General features: G+C 44.9%; 1 long non-coding RNA gene across 3 annotated transcripts in view; it reads right to left on the reverse strand.

Moving 5' to 3' along the window:
* Positions 1-21,861, reverse strand: part of LOC148758416 (uncharacterized) — a 41,624-nt gene that overhangs the window by 11,839 nt on the left and 7,924 nt on the right. For 2 of the 3 annotated variants that reach the window (XR_016021162.1, XR_016021160.1), the window contains exon 2: positions 6,385-6,535. This is a non-coding gene — a long non-coding RNA (uncharacterized LOC148758416). The remainder of the gene's footprint in view (positions 1-6,384; positions 6,536-21,861) is intronic. The other variant, XR_016021161.1, reaches the window with a different exon arrangement.

Below are 21,861 nucleotides of genomic sequence, written 5' to 3' on the forward strand. Positions count from 1 at the left end.
AGTAGATTAATTTAAAAACATTGAAGTTGGTGAAGCTCTTTTGGGCAGAGCATGTCTTGGAGTCTGGGTCCCCCTCCCTGCTGGAACCTATACAGCCTGATCAAATACTGTGCTATCTTCTGTCCTGCCATCTTCTGACCAAAAGCGAGGCTCACCACCCTCCAGACTTTACCTGACATTGTCTTGCCAGACTCCCTAAAACTATTTAAAAATGTCCACTGCCTCTCTGCAGGCCTTCTACCTGGACCCCTGCAATGGCCTCCTAACTGGAGGCCATTCTAGTCCCTTCTAATTGTCCACTCTGCCACCTGCCTCTCCCTGCCACCTCTATAAGTCATGCCACTCCCCAAAAAGTAAAGCTTAACTCCTTAGCCTGGCATTTAACAATGCCTTACAGCATGGTCTCTTGCCTATCTCCAGTGACTCCTCCATCAGTATTTCATAGTCCAGAGAAACTCACTGCTTCTTTGCCTCCCCTCCACGCCCCCAGCCCCACACACACACACACAACTTTGGCCACACCATTCCCTCCATGGGGCATGCCCCCTCTCCTGTTCCTGCCCATCACTGCACTGGTATTGTTCCAGGGGTAGCTCAAGAGTCCCTTCTCCTTAAATGCCCCCACTTGTCACCTCCTCAAGTGCTAAGACTGAATTACATTTTTGACACCTCTTTATACTGCAGGTCTTTTAAACAATAAATCTTTTTTAAAACTCCCCTGTTGTAAATTCCATTAGATTAGGAACTGAATCATGTATGGTTTTGTGTACCCTGTGGTTCCTAATAAGATCTCTTGAATATTGAGGGTATGTAATAAATATGTGTTGGATAAATTAATATTTAATTACTTCATAAAAGTTCCCCTATTTGTCATGGAAATGGCCTTTTTCTTCCACTATCACAACAGAAGTCAATATCTCAGAAGCTTTTCTGATATCATTTTCTTGAGCACTGTTATTAATAATTTGTCTTAAAATGCTCATTTAAGTGCCCAACTTGAAGATAAGAGGTCGGCTTTCCTGTTGATGCTCACACTCAGCCATAATTATCTGTCAGAAGAGGTATGAAGACGTGTGGAGATGAAAGCTCGGAAGGTCAGATGTGCCGCCTTAAAATCCTGAAATGGAGGACAATTATCAGCAGCCTTGAAGTGCAGGGGACGTGGGGGCATGAATAATCACGTGTGAGGCTGATTCGTTCTGACTGCCATAGAATTCAGTCTTCCTCCCCCATCTCAATACACACACACATACACACACACACACACACACACAGAGCAGGCCCTCTCCCTGCTAGGAGGGAGTGCCCCCCAAATGCATAGGTCTGGGGCTAACTGAACTGTGTTCCTTCAAGGACCAGAACGCAAGAACCCATAAGGGTCCAGACGAACTGACTGCCCACTCTTCCTAAACATGAGATCCTCAACCTAACTCAACCTTTTATTTATTGCTCAGAGTCATTACCATCACCATTAGGATGCTGGGCTGTCATACGCGCTTCTCTCAGAAGCTCTGTGCCTTTTCCTCTCAGTTGCTAAAATATTTCATTTCTGTATCTGCTTTTCATATGTTTTCAATCTCACCAGGACTGTCAGATTCTCTGTGGTCACATCAGGAGCTCTCAGCTTATAGGAGCAACCCCCCTGCGCTATTTGCAAAGGCCAGAAAACCAGCTCACCACGCTGGTTAGGGCTGTGTCTGAGCAAGACCCATGTTATTAAGGTAGAGAACTACTGGTCTTTGCTTCATTTATGTTCTAGAAGGTCCGAGGCCTTTTCCTGCCTGCCCCCTTGGTTCCCTAGAAAGGTCGAGTTGTAAGTAAAGGAATCCCACTTCCAAATGGGACGGTGGGCAAGCTCTGTAGCAGTGTAGCATCTCCACTTTGTGATCAGAAATTTAGTTTCAGCATAACAGCATCATTCATCGTGTTAGATTAATGCCACTAATTTGAATTTTATGGGTTTTGTAGTTTTTATTATATTCAGTTGGAAATTTGTGTAAGTTTTATAGCTGTACATGAGCTTATATGTATAAGCTGTATGTGAGCTTAGCTGTATGTGAGCAAATATTACAATAATAAAGCCAACACTGGGGATCCATGAGAATTTTTCTCAGCTCTGCCTTGCAGAATCTTTCCTGATTTGTACCCTGTGCCCAACACTTGACCTGCTCGCTGGGGAGGCTTGTCCTTGACTCTGTCCTTGCCTACTGGTGGTTACTGACGCAGTGACTGGCAATAAACATTCACACCAACGGAAGTACTGATGAGCCACAAGGGAACAGGCTAAAAAGCGCTCACTCAGATCATCCAGAATATACTGATACTCATTTTTTATTACCATTGAAATAGCCACATAACTCTTCTAAAAATTAGACTCCTTCTTTTGAGATCATTGTAGATTCACATGCAGTTATAAGACATAACACAGAGAGACCCCATGTGTCCTTCACCCCGTTTTCCCCATGGTAACATCATGTCAAAAAACCATGACATTGACATTGAGAATGTCCAGGATGCGCCAATCTTAATCATATGTCACCAGTTTAACATGTATTCACTCATGGGTTTAGTTTTGTGTGTGTTTTGTTCTATCACACTTTATCACACATGTCGTTTCTATCACCCCAGTCAAGCTCTAGACCACTTCTGTCACCACAAGGATTCCTTTTACAACCACATACATCTCCCTCCAGGACTGCACCCACCCTGGGAACCCCTGGCGACCACTAATCTGTTCTCCATCACTATGGTTTGGTCACGTGCAGGTCATCTACATGGAATCATAGTCTCCAACCTTTTAGGACTGGCTTTTATACTCAGTCTAATTCCCTTAAGATCCATCCAAAGTGTAGTGTGTATCAGTATTTTGTTCTTTTTTATTGCTCAGTAGTCTTCCACAGTATGGCTATACCCCAGTTTGTTGAATGATTCACCTGTTGAAGGACACCTGGGTTGTTTCAAGTTTGGGGCGATTACAGATAAAGCTGCTATGAGCATTTGTGTACAGGTTTTTGTATAAACATCAATTTTCATTTCTCTGGGACGAAAGCCTAACAGTGAGAGTACTGGGTTACCTAGTGATTATAAGTTTAGTTCTGCAAGAAACTGCCACACTTTTCCAGAGCAACTGTACCACTTTAATCAACATAACATTTAAAAATTCACATCAAGAACTTGCGGACTCCAATCTGTAAAACACTCATTTACAAAGACTGACACCAGATAACTAAAGAAATCCGCCAAGTGTCCTCGAAAGATACAGAAAGGGAAGTGGTTAGCTCTAGACGGGCAAAAAAGGAACTCTTAATGAACAGACATTGGAAAAACTTAAAGTTTCAAGTAGTTTTCTGCCACCTGAGTGGTGGAGGTTTGAATTTTGAGGCATTCTAAATGGCCTTCGGGCTATGCAAACGTAAAACCAGTCCCCACGTCCTCATGTCTGGAGGTCGACCCACTTCTAGCAGATCTGCAGATGAAGACCTGGAGGATAAGGTGCGGCTGCGCACGGAAGGTGCCTTTCAGTCTACACACACCTCTGAAGCTCCAGCTTTGGGGACCACTCTTGCCAGGTCCCTTCACGGACCCTGAACACATGGTCATATGTTTCTGTAAAATCTCTAGAAGTACAATGTTTTAACCCCCATTGATCAAGTCCACTGACTATGTCTACTCCTATGTCCCCTATGTCCACCTCTGTCCCCTATGTCACACTCTCCTTCAGGCCAGATGATGGTGGAATGGCCATGGCATTTGGGGGATCCAACAAGGGAAATAAGGTTGGGGGTACGTGTAGTTTGGGTTTAGTGGGATCCATTTCGTAAGTCTGCAGTCATTTCCCTGTGTAGTTGAGTTACTGCCGGCTGCTCTGGTACAAGAATGTCTCCCAGGAATAGTCCTACCAACCGCTGGGCTGGCTCCCCTGGCTGGGCCATGAAGGCTGAGGGCCCATGGTCGTACTGTAACATGAACATGCTTTGGGGACCCCAGCAACAGAAGTATGTGGGTAGGAGGAGAAACAAGGTTTGAAATCACAGAGCCCATAGCTGGTCTGTGGAAAATTCCTTGAATCACCAGGTGTGTAAAATTGTCAGCAAAGGACTCAGTTCTCATCGACTCTATTCAGAGTGAACACTCTCTCTCATCAGGAATAGTCTTGATGAAGAAGCTTTCACAGCTATAAACATACCACACTCTTTTCTCTTTTTTGGTAAACTGTTCTCAGAATCTCTGTGTTTGTGAGACGTAAACCTGTAAACTACTGCCAACACTGATTGCGTCTGTGTGGAAGTCACATGTTTTATGTATCCCAACATGTCAGATCCCATTTTAATGTATCTGATACATCTTGTGCTGATGAAGTCTGTGATTCCAGATGAAGTAAATTTTGATCAATCATGCTAAAGGAAATTATGCTAATTTGAAATTATGCCAAATAGAAAGTATTGTCCTTCTAGTCTCTCTATAGAATAAGATAGGTGATCAAAGAATATGCAGGCAAAAAATAAATAAATAAAGTAAAATAGGGAAAAGCATAGAGATGTCTCAGGCAGCTAACTAATTAAAATAGTAGGTCAGTTTCCTGGATTTTGTGCTACGGAAGGTATTTTTCAACATTTTAAAATTTGAAGTTTGACATGTTTTTTTTCCCCCTCATTCTATGTAAATATTCATTTTTGTAACTACTTTATATTCACAATTCTGTAATCTGCCCCACTCTGAAGACTGTTTCTTTGGGAGACACATGGCCATTGTCTGGATGGATTCAGGCTGTGAACTGTCATCTGTTATCATCTGGGTTATTTGGGAGGTTGTGCTCTGGGGTCTACAGCGAACGGTGAGATTGTGAGAAAGACACAGTCATGAATTCTGCACCCTACTCCACCAACGGAGGAGGCTATTCTATAGGCCACTCAGAGGTCACTCAGAGGTCACTCAGACTGTGGGGGGCCGAGTTACCCTGAAAGTGCCGACATTACATGTTTGTATTCGAATGTCTTTGGAAGCCACAGGGCGGGACTCTAAGTGAGGGGAGTTTTCCTCTGTAGAGAGTGGACCTTCCCACTGTTGATCACCCTGGGGCTGGTCAGACCTTAGAGGTGGGTGAGAAAGGACGTGGGGGCAGCCACCTAGGGCAGTGGGGTCCGCTATACGAGTGGTGCTGATGCCAGAACACGCCTGGGCGGGGACCACCTGACCCTTCCTGCTGCGACAGTGAGCGACTCTGCGAAGGCCCTTGGCTCTATGGGCCCTGTGAGCCAGTTCATCCTTAGGACTTGCCAGTTGCTCTCTGGTGCGCAGCCCTGCCACTGTCCCAGGGCCTCAGGAAGGCCAGGGGCATGCTGCCCACGTCAGCCTCCCTGTGGGGTTTCACAAGAGGGCCTGTCTTATACTTGGGGTCTGCAGCTTAGAGACAGCAGCATCTCCTGAAGCCATAGGTTCCCAGAGTGGGAGGCGGTGGCCCAGCATCATGGCCTGGAGGCTGTGCCAGAGACCATGGAGGGCTCTGCCCCAAGCGCCAGTGAGCATGTTCCTGGGGGACCCTCAGATATAGCTATGTAGTTGGAGAGAAGCAAAGTACCAGCAGGAAGCTAGTGGGGCTTACATAAGCAGTGGCTCCCAAGGCCTGCCACAAATCCCAATGCCCAAGCGGCCTCCAGACAAGTCAGGGATAGGACCCCGGCTGGGCATGCGACCAGGCCTTAGGATTTTTCTAAGCTCTGCAGGTCATCCATAGGATCAAGCCAAAGTGGAGAGCTGCTTAGCTATTGGAATTTGGGCATTTAAAAGGAGATGTATCCTTATTTTACAGCTGTAATCCAGTGATAGCAGGAGTTTGCATTACCTGTATATTGTTGTGACTCTATTAAATTCGTCTATGACAATGACGGGAAATACCAGCCTCCATCTCATGTCAACTGCCTCTGTCTTGTTCAGCTTCCTGAAACTGCTTTCATCAGTTTCAAAAACTGGACATTCCCTCCCTCCTTTCCTACCACCCCCACCTCAGTTCTCAAAGCAGTCCCAGCTGGAAGGAGAAGTGATTTGGGTCATCCAGCCTCCCCACCCCGCCCTGCGCTGAGTGGCCTGTGCTGACCACTTCATTCCCCAAGATTCATTTGCTGCCGTTAGCACCAGTGACTGTCACAGAGCTCTCACGCACCCCTGCAGGGCCAGCCCTCCCCACCCATGCACCCTCTTCATTCCTGCTCAGATTCCAACCCATGGGAGAATGTTCCATGGCGGAGGTCCTGCTGCCCCGACGCCAGAGGCCCAGGTCCCATTACCACTTAGGCAGAGAACCCTAAGTGGCCTCCCCAACTCTTTAGCACTGACCACCCTGGATTCTAGGTCTCAAAACGCTGGCAGGTATCATCTGAAGCATACCTGAGCTGGCCACATGCTTTGGAGCGAGGCTTCCCCACCTGGTAGATCTTCCATTGCCTGACAGACCTCTGTCACAGCACGTGTCGCACAGCTCATGCCAGGGGCTTTCGACCTGTTCAGGGCATCATCGTTCTTCATCACCAGTTCAGAACTACGACAGAAAGACCATGGGAACAGGAGTCAGGACACACACACTTCAACGTGGGCTTCACCATGGGGTCACTTTCCCATGGCTGCTAAGGAAATACCGCGAACTCAATAATTTAAAACAACACTGGCTTATTATCTTTCAGTTCTGGAAATCAGAAGTTTGATCTGAGTCTTACGGGGTTAAACTTAAGGTGTTGGCAGAGCTGTGTTTTGCTAAGTAAGGGAACATGTTAGAAGGTTCTGGGAATTCAGATGTAGACATCTTTCGGGGCCATTTTTCTGCTTATCATAGCCCCTAATTTGCTACGTGATCCTGAGCAAACCATCCACCTCTCTGATCCTGCCTCACCTTGTGTATCATGAAGAATTGAGCTAACGCACGCCTTTCATTCTAAAAGTCTATGATTCTGTGATCCAGGGATCGCCAGCATACTTTGGTGAGATGGGGGCTCAGGTCAAGTGCTGTCTCCCCAGTTATGGTGGGAACGTCCCTGGGGAAGTCAAACAGCATGGGGCTGAGATCAGGGCCTGTACCCCCTCAGCATGTTTCCCTGCCCAGATGAGCCTCCTGCAATAAATTCTGTTCTGAAGCAACCTGGACCAACATCTGAAATATTTTTAGAGAATTATGTTTTCTGCTCCCCCCACCCCTGTATCTTGAGTAAAGCCATCTCATAAAGCAAAGGTTACGCTTTGCTGTTCTTCAAAGACTAAGATTTGCAAGTTCACTCCTCCAAACGTTGTTTATTTTCTCTTAGACACTTTACGTAGCTAACATAACACATTGTTCTCTCCTGTACACGCTGCCATCAGCCACACTGAGTGGAATGGACCTTCCCACCCTCGGAGCTACTCTGGTAGAGCTCAGTCCATTTCACAGCCTCCAGCAAGGCTCGCTCCTCCCCAGTCTGACCAGGCTCCCTAGAGGTGTCAGGAGTGAGGAGGGGTCTACTTGGAGCACCTGCTTCCCCTCCTCCGCTGGGTCTCCACTCCTCAGCTTGAGGAGGAGAGGCAGGAGATATGCAAGGACGGGCTGGAAGGAGCTGGACAAGAGACCTCCCTCGTCCAGTGCCTCAAGGTCAACCCTCCTAATTGTTGATATCATCTGAGGGGGTTATCCAAATGCTGGCTGTCTCCAGGGGCAAGACAAGCTTCCTCAGAAGCCTGAAGGGTCTTCCCAACTGCCCCCCTTCCCTCACCTGGGAACATGGCAGACCTGCCCCAATCAGCCTCTTCCAACCCCACCCCATCTCCAGCCTCCAGAAGTTCCCTCATTCCTACATGCTTGTCTCAGTGAGCAACTCAATGACCGCTTGACTCAGGGGAACATCCATCATTTTGGCCACAAAGAAGAGCAGGCCTGTAGGCTGCTCCGCTGCAGGCGGCCCCTCTCTTCACCATGCCAGCTCTCACAGGTTCTCATCCTCCTACCCAACAAGCACGCTGCATGTGTGGACACCCATGCAGAGGATGACATCCCAGTCATCCCTTCTTCCAATCATTCCTTTGCTCAGCAAACATCTATCAGTAACCAACATTGAGGCTGGCACAACTCAAGGTGCTGGGAATACACAGACATAAAACCCTCCTCTCAAGGAACTTACAAGTAAGTAAATGTTATGTTCAAAGGGAAGGGGAGAAGGGATGGAGTAAGGTGATAGAGACGAAAAGTGCCAGTGGCAAGGGGGAATTTAAATGAGTTATTCAGTGAAGGCCTCATTCACTGACAGTGACAGTTGAGCAAAGATTTGAAGAAGGTGAGGAAGTAGGCCCCATGGATATCTTGGAGAAGAACGTGCCACGCTGAGGGAGCTGGTGCAAAGGCCCTGAGGCAGCAGCCTATGCAGAATGGCTGAAAAACAGCAAGGAGGCCAGGGTGGACAGGGAGTGAGGAGCAGAGTGATCAAGGGGAGCAGTAGGAGGGGAGGTTGGAGAAGTGAGAGGGTAGAGAAAGTGATAAAAGATCGCAGAGGTTACCATAAAGTCCCTGAATTCAATGGGAAGACACTGGAGGGAACTGGGCAGAAGAGTAACATGATAGGACTTTAACAGGATCCCTCTCGCTGCTCCATGGACAACAGACGATATGGAAGCAAGGGCAGGAGCAGGGAGAGCAGTTAGGAGGCTACTGCAGTGACCCAGGCAAGGGATGATGGTGGCTGGCACCAGCGTGGATGGTAAGAAACAGTCAGATTTTTAATATATTTTGAAGTAGAGCCAACAGAAATTCCTGGCCCATTTGATGAGAAGCGTGAGAGAATGAGAGAAGTCAGGTCTTTGACCTGAACAACAGGAAAGATGGAATTGCCATTAACTGAGGGGAGAGGAGGACCAGAAGGGGACCACGTTAAGTTTAGATGTGGTCGGTTTGAGATGTCTGTTAGGCATTCAAGTGGAGCTAGCAGGGAGGCAGTGTACATACGTGCATGAAATTCAGGGGTGAAGTCCAGGCTAGACATATAAATTGAAGAATCATCAGCATATGTGATATTAAAAGTCACGAGACATGGAACAGAATAGAGAGCCCAGAAATACGTGCACACAAATATAGTCAATTGATCTTTGACAAAGAAGCAAAGTCAATTAATTGGAAAAAGGATAGTCTTTTCAACAAATGGTGCTGGAGCAATTGGGTGTCTATATACACAAAAAAGAACTTAGACACATCTCCTGACAAAAATTAACTCAAAATGGATCAAAGACCAAAATGTAAATGCAAAACCATAAAACTTCTAGGAGAAAAGATAGGAGAAATTCTATGACCTTGGGTCCAGTGAGGAGTTTTTTGATGCAACACCAAGAGCACAATCCATGAAAGAAAAAATGATACACTGGAACTTTATTAAAATAAAGCTGTGAGATTAGATAAGACCTCCAAGGGAGGAAGTGAAGAGAAAGATGAAAAGAGGTCCAAGAACAGGTTTGGGACACCTTCCAGCTGTCTTCGGTATCATTGTTTGTAGCCCAGGACTTGTTCTTTTACTGCCAGAGATATTTTTCTCTTCCCTTTCCTGTTGTTGCTGAAGTTTCTGATTGCCAGGCTGCCAACACTGGATAACAAACTGCTTTCCGTGGCGGTTATTTGCATGTATTCCAAGGCCAGGGGAGACCAGAGCAGCCAGTGCCTCTGCCAGTGGTGACTGCAGCTTTCCCAAGTCTTCTGCTCCACCTTCACTCCTGCTTGGCTCTCTGTCCTCTGGCAGAAGCAGAAAGAAGAGCTGTGTAGCAAGAATCTACATTGGTCACTGCAAAACCCCTGTCCTCTGTAGGGAGCAATTTTCCTGTCCCAGCCCTAATTCTTTACCCTTTTAAACCAGAGCTATTATTACTTCTCATTTGCATTGACTGGTCCCTTAGCAAACATCCCACATTGACCGGGATATCAACTTGCTTCTAATACTGCTAGATTTACCCAAATCTTAGCTCTACCAGAGTACAACTTAAAAACGGTATCAACAGAAATGTAAACAGTTGTCACCCCGTGCACATATGTGAATGTCCTCCTTTACAGAACAGTGGCACGACAGCCAAGCTGACTAGAAGGCACATTTTAGATGAATCCTGGTTTTCCCTTGTCATCAGTAAATCACAGCTTCCTAAGTTTATTTACCCTTGAAACGTTTCTGGACCCAAAACAGCGCCACTGATCTTAAGCTTTAAAACTATGCATCATATTTAAACAAGGTAGATAGTTTCAGAATACCTTTACACATTTATTAAGACTCCACCTTTTCCAGAAAGGAATTAAACAGCGGTGTGCTGGTAAACTAACTCTCGGGGTGGGGGGAGGGGAGGGAAGACCTATTTAGTAGTATCTACCTATGCCCACTGTGTAAGTACTCACACCGTGGCTTTGGCTGATCTCAAACTGTCAACTCTTTAACAAGGGACTCACAAAATTCCTGGATATTTAACAAATGCAGTTTCTAGCACACCACTGGAAGGCAACCTAAAAGGATACATAAAATGCATCAAGGTAACAGAAGCAAAATGCAGGTGGAAAGGAAGGAATGAAATAAGGATAGAGGTGTGAAATAAGCCAGAAGTCTGTCAAGGTAAAAAGGCATAGTAGGGGCAGGCCCGGTGGCTCAGGCTATTGGAGCTCCATGCGCCTAACGCCTAAGGCTGCTGGTTCGATTCCCACATGGGCCAGTGCCAGATGGCTCAATTGGTTGGAGCTTGGGCTCTCAAATACAAGGTTGCCGGTTCGACTCCCACAAGGGATGGTGGGCTGCGCCCCCTGCAACTAACAACGGCAATTGGACCTGGAGCTGAGCTGCTCCCTCCATAACTAAGACTGAAAGGACAACTTGACTTGGATAAAGTCCTGGAAGTACACACTGTTCCCCAATAAAGTCCTGCTCCCCTTCCCCCCCCCCAAAAAAATGTTGTCTCACTAGTAATCAACAAATAAACTCACACACAAAAAAGAATCTTTAAAACAAAATAAGTTCAATCTCACTAGTAATCAAAAAATAAATTCACCAAAAAAAAAAAAAACCTTTTTAAAAAAAGAAGACATATTAGAAAACCCTATACACAGGTTTAATACTGACATTTGACTTTAAGAAACTTGTAACACTCAGAGGAGACACTTACCTGGTTCACAGTGTTCTTAAGATAAAAATAAGTCTCATGCTGAGAAGTGCCAGTTTCCTGTTCCTCAAGTAGGTCACATCTCTCCTGAGAGTGCCGGGGAAGCAACGACTATGTCACATAGCGAATGTCCTCATCAACATCAGGGTGATGGCCTGACCTTGAGACTGCCGTGAGGTGAAGGCAATTCTACAGGACGCTGGGCCCAGTCAGTTTAACCCCTGGCAGGTGGAGCTGTGGATGGATTTGAATAATCCTCCAGGCTTTTGCTGAAGACCAGACTGTGCTGTCCCAGGCAGATCTCCCTACTTAAGGGTGTTTCTAGAAATCCCAGTGTTCACAACATTCCTATGATGAGGCTTCTGCAAGCTGATCTACAAGCTGGGTCCCAAGATCCAGAGCTTTGGTCTAGAGCCAGTTCACGTCCCAACCAGATCAATCCAGAGCCTTTGAGTTGATCAATCCACAACGCTTTGACTCTTGTAGTTTGAATGGTTGACCACTCCATTTGAGGGGGAGCCCCTAATTGGTCTGGTTCCCCAGTCCCGACTTGCCCTTCCCGGTTCTCCCCTTTTCCTCCTTGGCACCCCTATGGCTAAGCTCACATAAGCACCGGCACACATCTCCACCAACTGGCTCCATTTGGGTGAAGACTAGCATTTATGGGCCGGGGTGTGTGTGCAGCAGTGTCTTTCTGGGCAAGAAAGTCCTGGTTCACTCGCTTGTCTTGTGCTATCATCAAAACACACGGGAGTCAACAAATGGGTTTTTTTATTTCCTCACTGCTGCTTTTTAAAGTAGAAGTGAAGACAGGCGGAGAGAGGTATTGAGTAATTGACAGTAATTACCAAACAGATCACAACAACACGTAGAGCACACAGCACTTGTCCTGTTCTAGAGAGAAGCTCGGGCCACCTTGGCCTGCTGTTCCTCGATGAGGACAAAGCCACTGAGGTTCGTACTTCACGCCGGTCCTGGTGAGACGCAGGCACCCTGGCCTCACCTGGCAGTGGACAGGTTCTCAAGACGTCTGAGTCCGGGTAGAGAAATGACCAAGGTTGTCTCCTGGGGCACGTCCCATTCTCAACTTGCCAATATGCCCATTCCTCCACCCTGGGTCATTTTACTCGCGAACCCAGTGCTGCCTATGCTGTGGCATACGGCCCAGCCACAGCTCTGCAAGGGAACTCGAGGGCCGTAGAGCTCCTCCAGAAAAAGGCATTTGACAGAGGCCACTGTCCTAACTTTAGTCCGCAGGGGAAAAGATACTCGAGGTAAGGGAAACAGTCATCTGTGTATCTGGGGGTATGTGTGCATGCACGCATGGGGTTTCTTCTTTTCCATAAATTCTGATAGCCCTCTATTAAATGCTTACTTCAGACACAAATTATAGCCAGATATAGGAAAATATAGAAACTGGGAAAGACAAAGCTTATTTTCTGAGAAGAATTGGAATATTTCTTGGTTAATTAAGAGGAAATAGTGTCCAGGACCCTTTTTGAGCACTCTTTGCAGAAATGTATTCATTCCTTTAAGGATCTTTCTGGTGTAAAGCAATTAGTGGGTACATTGAGGCAAGTCTGCTCTCTGGGCACATGGAGCCCACCTCTGATGCACTAAAATCAAATCTCAAATCAGCAGTTGATTGGTTGATGGACCCTATAAAACTTCAAATGTCTGGTGGACAAATGTTACATATGAGGTCTGACAATTAAGTTTGAGAACATGCTGCAACAATGTTGCTAACCTTTTTTGATATCAGAGGGATTATTCATCATGAATTTGTACCAATGGGACAAACGGTTAACCAAGTTTACTATTTGGAAGGGCTGAAAAGGTTGCATAAAGAAGTTAGATGACCTGAACTTTTTGCCAACAATTCATGGCTCTTGCATCACGACAATGCACCAGCTCACATGGCACTGTCTGTGAGGGAGATTTTAGTTAGTAAACAAATCACTGTATTGGAACACCCTCCCTACTCACCCGGTCTGGCCCCCAATGACTTCTTTCTTTACCTGACGATAAAGGAAATATTGAAAGGAAGACATTTTGATGACATTCAGGACATCAAGGGTAATACGATGACAGTTCTGATGGGTATTCCAGAAAAAGAGTTCCAAAATTGCTTTGAAGGGTGGACTAGGCATCGGTGCATAGCTTCCCAAGGGGAGTACTTCAAAGGTGACCATAGTGATTTCTAGCAATGAGGCACGTAGCACTTTTTCTAGGATGAGTTCGCGAACTTATTTGTCACACCTTATATAAGGAATGTAGTTGTAGGAAGCTTTCCACCTGTTCATTACAAAATTCTTTCTGCAGGCTAACAAAAGAGTGAGTGTGTTTTGATAGGACTTACAAGGCCCAATCTGACATTGTGCACCCCAAATAAATGCATATACACAGTTTTATAGTAGCTCTCCTCATGGTAGGTCAAAGTCCTTCCCTTGTCCTCTTTTCATGAGTCAGATGGAGTGAGTAATAAACCTCCCTCTCTGTCTTGCACTCTACCCCACACCGTGCTACTGTGCAGCCCCTGAGGACTTCGTCTGGGAGACGCAGGCAGGGCCCAAGTCCAGCCCCATCAGAGCACTCCCATTTCCCCTGCTGCGGGGTTTGGTTCAGGGATGGGCTTCAGCAAGTGTGGCCCAAGCAGAGTAAAGCACAGGGCATTCATCAAAAGCAGCTGGCAGCCCCAGCCCCTGCCGAGGGAAGCAGCCTCAAGAAAAAGTCAACACAGAGGAGAGCCAAGCTACCGGTATAACGAAAATAAGACTGGGTCTTATACCATATTTCCCCGAAAATAAGACCAGGTCTTATATTAATTTTTGCTCCAAAAGACGCATTAGGGCGTATTTTCAGGGGATGTCTTATTTTTTTGTGTACAACTATCTACATTTATTCAACTACAGTCATGTCATCTTCTTCTGGAATATCGTTATAACATACTAAATGCGTCCGTCTGGCTGACGATCTTAACTGGGGCTTATTTTCGGGGTAGGTCTTATTTTTGGAGAAATGTGGTAGGAGAAACTAAGGGAACTAGAGCCAGAAGCAGAACCTTGATCAAACCACACATGAAGCCCATGGAGCACTCGTGTCACAAAATCCAGTGAATCTCCTCTAATGTTCGAGCCTGTGCATTAGATACAACCCAAATCTGCAACCCAAAACATCCTAACTAAAACCCCACACGTCTTTAGAATTATTAAACAATTAATAGAATGGAAACTACCAACATCTTATAGAACAGGCTTTAGAAATCCTGGCTTTGAAAGGTGTTACACTCAGGAAGACGGAACAACCAACAGCGACTGTATATTTTCATGGGGGCAGTGACACTTCTAATAATTCATGCATCATTTTCTACATACTGCTTCAAGAGGATTTGAGTCAGGTCACAATAAAAACACCTATGTATTAGGACAATTGAAATAAGAATTAACTATCCAGGGAAAGAGACGAATACATCAGAAAACAACAGTGAAGTATAATTGTTAATACTGGAACAATACGTTTTTCACTCAGAGTATCCTGACAAGCTAAGATTAAAAAAAACAAAGAGTAGTTTAATTTTTTCCCCTTTCCACTCAGTCTCGATGTGGCCTCTTCTTTATATCCTTAGGTATAGGGGTTCTATTCAGCTAGCCTTCAGATGATTCTTGAAGTTAATTATTCTATAATTTAGTTGTAATTTTAATGTGGTCACAGGAGGCAGCAGGCACAGCATTTACTTATTCCGCCATCTTGACTCTGAAGAGTAGCTTAATTTTTACATAACTCTTATTACCTGCAAAAGAAAAACATCCCTATTTGCCACAAGATATGACACTTTTCCTAGCAGTAAGTAAGCTCGAGAGTGGTTGTAGTCAATTTGGAAAGTTTAGGCCCCTGAATGCTGACATTAGCTGAACCACTTCAGCTTATCTATATTTAGAGGGTCAACAAAAGTGTCAACATTAATCTAAGTATTGGCAGTATTAGAATGTTACCAGGTTCTGGCAGAGAAATGTTTACATCAGCACTTACAAGAAAAGTACAGTGGGTTGCAGTGAATTTTTTTGAAGAAAGTACAATCTGATACCAACCCCACAAGGCTGCATTCAGCAGCAGCAGGAGGGCACACTGAGGGCTGGAGCTCCGCAGCCCCTCTGCACCCCGAGGACAGAGTAGGAAGGTGGAGAAGCACAGGGATGAAAAAGGAGAAGGGAAACCATGTGGGAGTCCTCATAGGGTCAGCTAAGCTGCAAGACCTTGATGCACACAGCGAGAGAGAGAAGGTGTGCTTCATCAGTGTGTGCTGACACAGGGCGGAGATGTCACGGCTAATCAGTGATGGAGCGAGGGGTCTGATCTGAGATGGCTGCAAAGCCCATTGCTCCCCTCTGGTGACCATGTCCATCCCATCCATCCCTTCTAATTAGAGCTGCAACTACAGGAGACAGTTTCATGTGAGCTGTGACAGCCCCTCCAGCTTGTGCCGGCACCTTTCTGCATTCCCACGCACTATCCTACTCTACCTGCATTCGAGAAGCACAAGACAGTGAAGAGCCCCAGGTAGTCTTCGACCAATAGGCAGTGGGAGCCAATGGAGAAATGCTCCAGGCTGAGGCCTTTGGCAGACAGCTCTGAGAGGTGTCTGCTTCCCACAGGTCGTGACAGAATCAAGCCCCTACTGAGAGAGAGAGATAACCTCCACTCACACTTGCTTTTTCTCCTCCCTGTCTCACTCTCCTCTCTTCTGGAATCACCTCCCAAGTTGCCTGAAGTGAAGCCCTAGTCTCAGGCTCTGCTCAAAAGCAACCAAGAAAAACCATCAGCATAGGGACATCAGAGATCAGAAAGCACAGCTCATTAAATTATTTGCAGGTTCAGACTCTTTTTATTAAAACCACTGACCACTGCTCTGCTCTGTCTGGACGGAGAGGTTTGCAGAGGAGGAGGAGGTTTCCAGGGAAAGATGGGCTCAGTGCTCAGCCAAAGGCAAAATATTTCAATGAACAAATCCGTCTATGTGTTTTCTGAAGGGTGACTTGTCCATTTCAGAAAAGTCATGACAGGAATTACCAGACCACAGAGTTGTTGGACTAGTGTGGAATTCTCAATAAATGCATTTCAAAGTACTCTTTCTCTCAGGCAGTTATATACAATTGTATACAGAAGTTGTATGCAGGTTGTATACCAAAGGCTGATGAAATGGGTCTTGGTGGGGCTGCTTGACAGTTTCCTCCTAAATGGAGCACATGCTCCTAATTTGAAGCAGGGAAAAAAAAATACATGTTGACTCTGCTGACTCTTTTTGTGTATTCTAATGCTACAGGTACCCAGTAAAAACAAAAAACAAAAAACAAACAAACAAAAAAAAAAAAAAAAAGAAGAAGAAGAGGGGCCGGCCCGGTGGCTCAGGCAGTTAGAGCTCCATGCTCCTAACTCCGAAGGCTGCCGGTTCGATTCCCACATGGGCCAGTGGGCTCTCAACCACAAGATTGCTGGTTCAACTCCCGCAAGGGATGGTGGGCTGCGTCCCTGCAACAACTGGACCTGGAGCTGAGCTGCGCCTTCCACAACTAAGACTGAGAGGACAACAACTTGACTTGGGAAAAAGGCCTGGAAGTACACACTGTTCCCCAATAAAGTCCTGTTCCCCTTCCCCAATAAAATCTTAAAAAAAAAAAATAAGAGCTTTTGGTGCCTGGAAGAAACCTATTCTTCTCAAAGGTATCACATTTCTACAATCTGTTTGCAAAGTGTGCGCCAATGAGCTGAGAAAGAGACCTTCATGATTGCACTGTATTTATGCAACTGTATCCAATGGTCACTGCAGAACCAGGGGCTTTCCTGGGGATAGCAAATGAGTCTACTGCCAGACAAAAGGTGGAGACTCCCCTTGAGCAAGGAGAGTCTAAGGTTACTATTTTTTTCTATCCATCACTCTTATCTCAGTGATTCAACTTATGGTCCAAGACATTATACAGAAGATAAAATGCTACGGTATAAGAATTTCATTTCATGGGACAGTTCTCCAGCAAGGGAAGGGTAGTTTCCTCAGACACAGCAGGGCAAGCTGCTCCCACTGATGCTGGTGTTTCTGAGCAACTGGGGTGTCTGAGCTTGGGTAGAGGCAAAGTGTGTTTGGAACTCAAACCTCTAGGAGGCACTGGGTAGCTGCTGCTGGAGTCTCTCAGAGGGGCAGGACGAGACGAGCTTTGCAAGTGTTAGAAAAACTACAGACATTACAACGGGATCAACAGGAACCAACTGCCCCCGTGGGAGGAACTATCACTGCAAGGGCGACGAACCATTGTTGGAGTGATAGTCACATGAACCACAAGCGGGGGAGTGGGGCCTAGAGTAAGTCCCTTCCGCCTGCAGCCTTGCAGTTTACATCTAGCGCCCCCTATTGGCAGAGCCTCATGGGTGTCAGCTTGAAAAACAAAAATGTTTTCTGAGTCCCAGCCCCAGCACCACAGAGCCCAGGATGGGTTTGACAACGGCTTAGAGACAACGGCTTAGTGATTGACACAGCACTCTACAAGACTTTCAGCCTCAGAATACTAAAGCTCTAATTTTCAAATGTTTCCTGTGCTTGCAATTCAGTGAAAAAGTAAAATAACAAGGAAGCTGTGGAGGAACTGTAGTCTCGTATTATGTTGCCAGAAGCCACTCAGCTCACAAGGTGGGCTTTGGATAAAAACTGAAGACGGTGACGGATACAGCACCTGCGTATTTTAGCAACTTCAATATCAAACAGATAGAAGGGTAGGCTGAAGAACTGCATTGTGTTCGAGAAGCACAAACAATAGACAATGTTTGGGACACCACTGGAAAATCAAAGAATATGGATAATGGCAGAGAAGGAGGAAAAGGTGGAGGGTTTTTTTTGGCATTTAAGAAAACACTGTATTTTTTCACAGCAAAGAAAACCATCAATAAAACAAAAAGGTACCCTACTGGATGGGAGATGGTATTTGTCAACGATACATCTGATAAGGGGTTAATATCCAAAATTTATAAAACACTCATTCAACTCAACACCAAAAAACCAAACAACCCAATTAAAAAGTGGACAGAGGACATGAAGAGATATTTCTTTAAAGAGGACATACAGATGGCCAATAGACATATGAAAAAATGTTCAATCTCACTAATCATTAGAGAAATGTAAATAAAAACCCCAGTGAGATACCACCTCACTCTGGTCAGAATGGCCATCATCAATAAATCAACAAACAACAAGTGCTGGAGAGGATGTGGAGAAAAGGGAACCTTTGTGCCCTGTTGGTAAGATTGCAGATTGGTGCAGCCACCATGGAAATCAGTGTGGAGGTATCTCAAAAAACTGGAAATGGAACTACTTTATGACCCAGCAATTCCACTCTTAGGTATCTATTCAGAGAAATCCACAATACTAATTCGAAAAAATATATGCACCCCTATGTTTATTGCAGCACTATTCACAATAGCCAAGACATGGAAACAATTGAAATGCCCATCAGTAGGTGACTGTATTAAGAAACTGTAAAAAAAAAAAAAAAAAAAAAAAAAGAAAGAAAGAAACTGTGGTACATTCATTCATACAATGGAGTACTACTCGGCTATAAAAAAGAATGAAATCTTACCATTTGCAATGATATATGGATGGACCTAGAGAACATTATGCTAAGTGAAATAAGTGTCAGACGGAGAAAGACAAATACCATATGATCTCACTTATATGTGGAATCTAAAGAACTGAATAAATGAGCAAAGTAAATAGAAATAGTCTCAGAGATACAGAGAAAAAACTGATGGTTGCTAGATGGGAGGGGTGTGGGGATGAGGAAGAAGGGGAGGGAATTAGAAAGCACAAATAGGTAACTACAATATTGCCATGGGGATATCAAAGACAGTTTGGGGAAATGGCCGGATAGCTCAGTTGGTTAGAGCGCAAGCTCTTAACAACAGGGTTGCCTGTTCGATTCCCACATGGGCCAGTAAGCTGTGCGCTCCACAACTAGATTGAAAGACAACGAGCTACCCGTGGGGTGGCCGGATGGCTCAGTTGGCTTTTAACAAGGTTGCTGGTTCAATTCCCACATGGGATGCTGGGCTGTGCCCCCTGCAACTAAGATTGAAAATGGCAACTGGACTTGGAGCTGAGCTGCGCCCTCCACAACTAGGTTGAAGGACGACTTGACTTGGAGATGATGGGCCCTGGAAAAACACACTATTCTCCAATAAAAAATTTAAAAAGAAAAGAAAAGAAAGACAGTTTGGGGAATATAATCAATAATATTGTAAAGATTTTGTAGGGTGTCAGATGGGCACATGTCTTATTAGGGAGACCACTTCAGCAACAGTGTAGATGCCTGACCACTGCACTGTACACCTGAAGCTGAATAATATTGTATGTTAACTATAATTATATATATATATAAAATCACAGAATATAGAGTTTGGTATAGGGAATAGAGTCAGTGGAATTGTAATAGATATGTACGATGTCAGGGGGCAGTAGATTGGGGGACAGGGTTGTCATTTTTGGGGGGTTGAAATGTCTGGCTATTGCATTGTTTTGTGCACCTGAAACTAATAAAAAAATACATAAATAAAAGAAAATGTTGTGCATCATAGGAAAAGATTGCTTCTGATTGTAACATTAATTTGAAGAAAGCAGCCACATTAAATTGCCTGCAGGTCTGCGGTCCCACATTCTCCTTTGAACTTCTGTGAGGAGGCAAACTGGAAAGCAGGCCTATGCTTGAACATTTCCACATGTGCCCCCCTCCTAGGGTGTTAACTAACCACAGTCCTGGGGTCACTCCCCATGACCCCAAAACAAAACAATCCATGCAGCTGAGTAAGGTAAAAAACGTGTGAAGTTTTGGGAATGATTTTTGTTCAAAGGCAGAGGACATGTGGATGTAAAGTACTAACTGACATTTATGAATCCAGAAAACTTGCATTCAAAGACCCTGGATAGTCAAGGTATTACTGACAACTCAGAAAAGAAACTTGGGAAAATCCTTGGGAAATGGCTTCTGTGAGAATATTTGCACTCATAGCCAACGCCTGAGAGGGTGAGGACTTTTTGAAAACCTCAGGATGAAAATCCTGGCCCCTCCATGGAGAGAAAGAACCTCCCTCCACTTCCCCAGTCTCCCTTCCGGGCCTTGTGGTTGCACCAGCCTCTGCCTCGCCTGTAGTCACTCCAGGGGTCCGTGGCCTCTGGCATGGGTACCATGCAAGGCCTTTTCCTATCAAAGGATGATAAACAGGACATGTAGGTTTTGGATAGGAAAATATGACAAAATAATGGAATAAATATACAAGAATGCCTCTGGGTAAATGCACTCTGCACCTTACAAAAAGCCCCCACAGCTCTAGATGACTATGATTATAGTTCTGAATTCCGTTGTTTGTTTTTGTTGCCTTTAGCTTCGGCCACTTGCTCTGGTGCTGTGTGGATGTTTTTCAAGTTAAAAGTGAAAGCGATGCCTTTTATCTTTCTTATAAGGTTTTTCTAATCTTCACCTGGCATTCCTGTGCTTTGGCAACAGACACTTCTATCCATTGTGACTCAGCCCAACTAACTGAATTTCAATGCTTTGTGGGCAGTTTAATTAGCTTTGGGGGGGAAAAAGTAATTAGAATGTGGTAATAGTCTTTCAAGAAGTCAGATACCTCTGGTATATCTTTCTTCCTCCTCCACTCCTACAGACAAAGAACCAAGGAACTTAGAGGTTTCAGGCCATTGGTGAAGCCCCCTAAATTGCATGTATTATATGCCTTTTGTGCATATAAAAGGTGGGTGCTTTTGTAAGAGAAGTCAACGACTTTCACCAGATTCTCAGAGAATGTTTTGATTTCAAAAAAGTTTGCAAATCCTGAACCTGTCTAAAATCTGTTAAGTGAATAAATGGAAGAACATTAATAAATGAATAAAATGTTATTCTGTCTGGCTTTTGTTGTCCATTCCATTTCTTTTCCCCACTCCATTAACCTTGCAAACCTCCCCCCCACACACACACACACACTTAGGTTCTTTAATCATTAATACCCGGTCTTAATTTTTCTGAATTCTGTCTTTGGGGTTTGGCCAGTTCCTTTTGAATGACAAACAAGACAACCGTTGGTCTGCAGACCCCAAATTTCCTGGGAGGACTATTCTGGGGAATCACTGTCTTCATCTAATACAATCCCGTTGTCCTTATGTGGAAAGATCCCTCAAACAATGGGTGGGAGGGAATTCTCAGAACTCCTACATAAAGTCAGAGAGAGAAGGAAAAGCTGAGAGAGCTTTAGAGGGAAGTGGTTAGAGGGAAGCAGGAGAAAGGGGGCTCCAGTCTGCTGGGTACCTCTCCTCCATTTCCAGTTGAGATTCTTATCAGCAACTCCCACCCAAAGGCCAGCCCCAATACCTGACATTTATACACACACACCACCAACACCCCCACCTTCACCCACCCACTTTGGGGACTTTCTCTTATATGAATAAAAACACCAGCTTTGTTTATAATGGAAGATAAAACTGCAAATATCCTAAATATCCAAAACAGAGGACTAGCTGATGAAATTATGGCATCTGTACCAAGGAACATTACACAGCCATGAAAAAGATTAAGTTTTATTTATTCATATTTGCCTAGAAATATACCAGTGGTATATTGTTTAGAGGGAGATGACAAAAGAAAATTATGAAGAAATGTATAGAGAAAAAGCTATTTTTGAACAAAAATATAAGGAAAAAGC

This window comes from Rhinolophus sinicus, chromosome 4 (genome assembly GCF_057876585.1).
Source record: "Rhinolophus sinicus isolate RSI-liver-muscle chromosome 4, RSI-T2T, whole genome shotgun sequence".
Classification (NCBI taxonomy): Eukaryota; Metazoa; Chordata; class Mammalia; order Chiroptera; family Rhinolophidae; genus Rhinolophus; species Rhinolophus sinicus.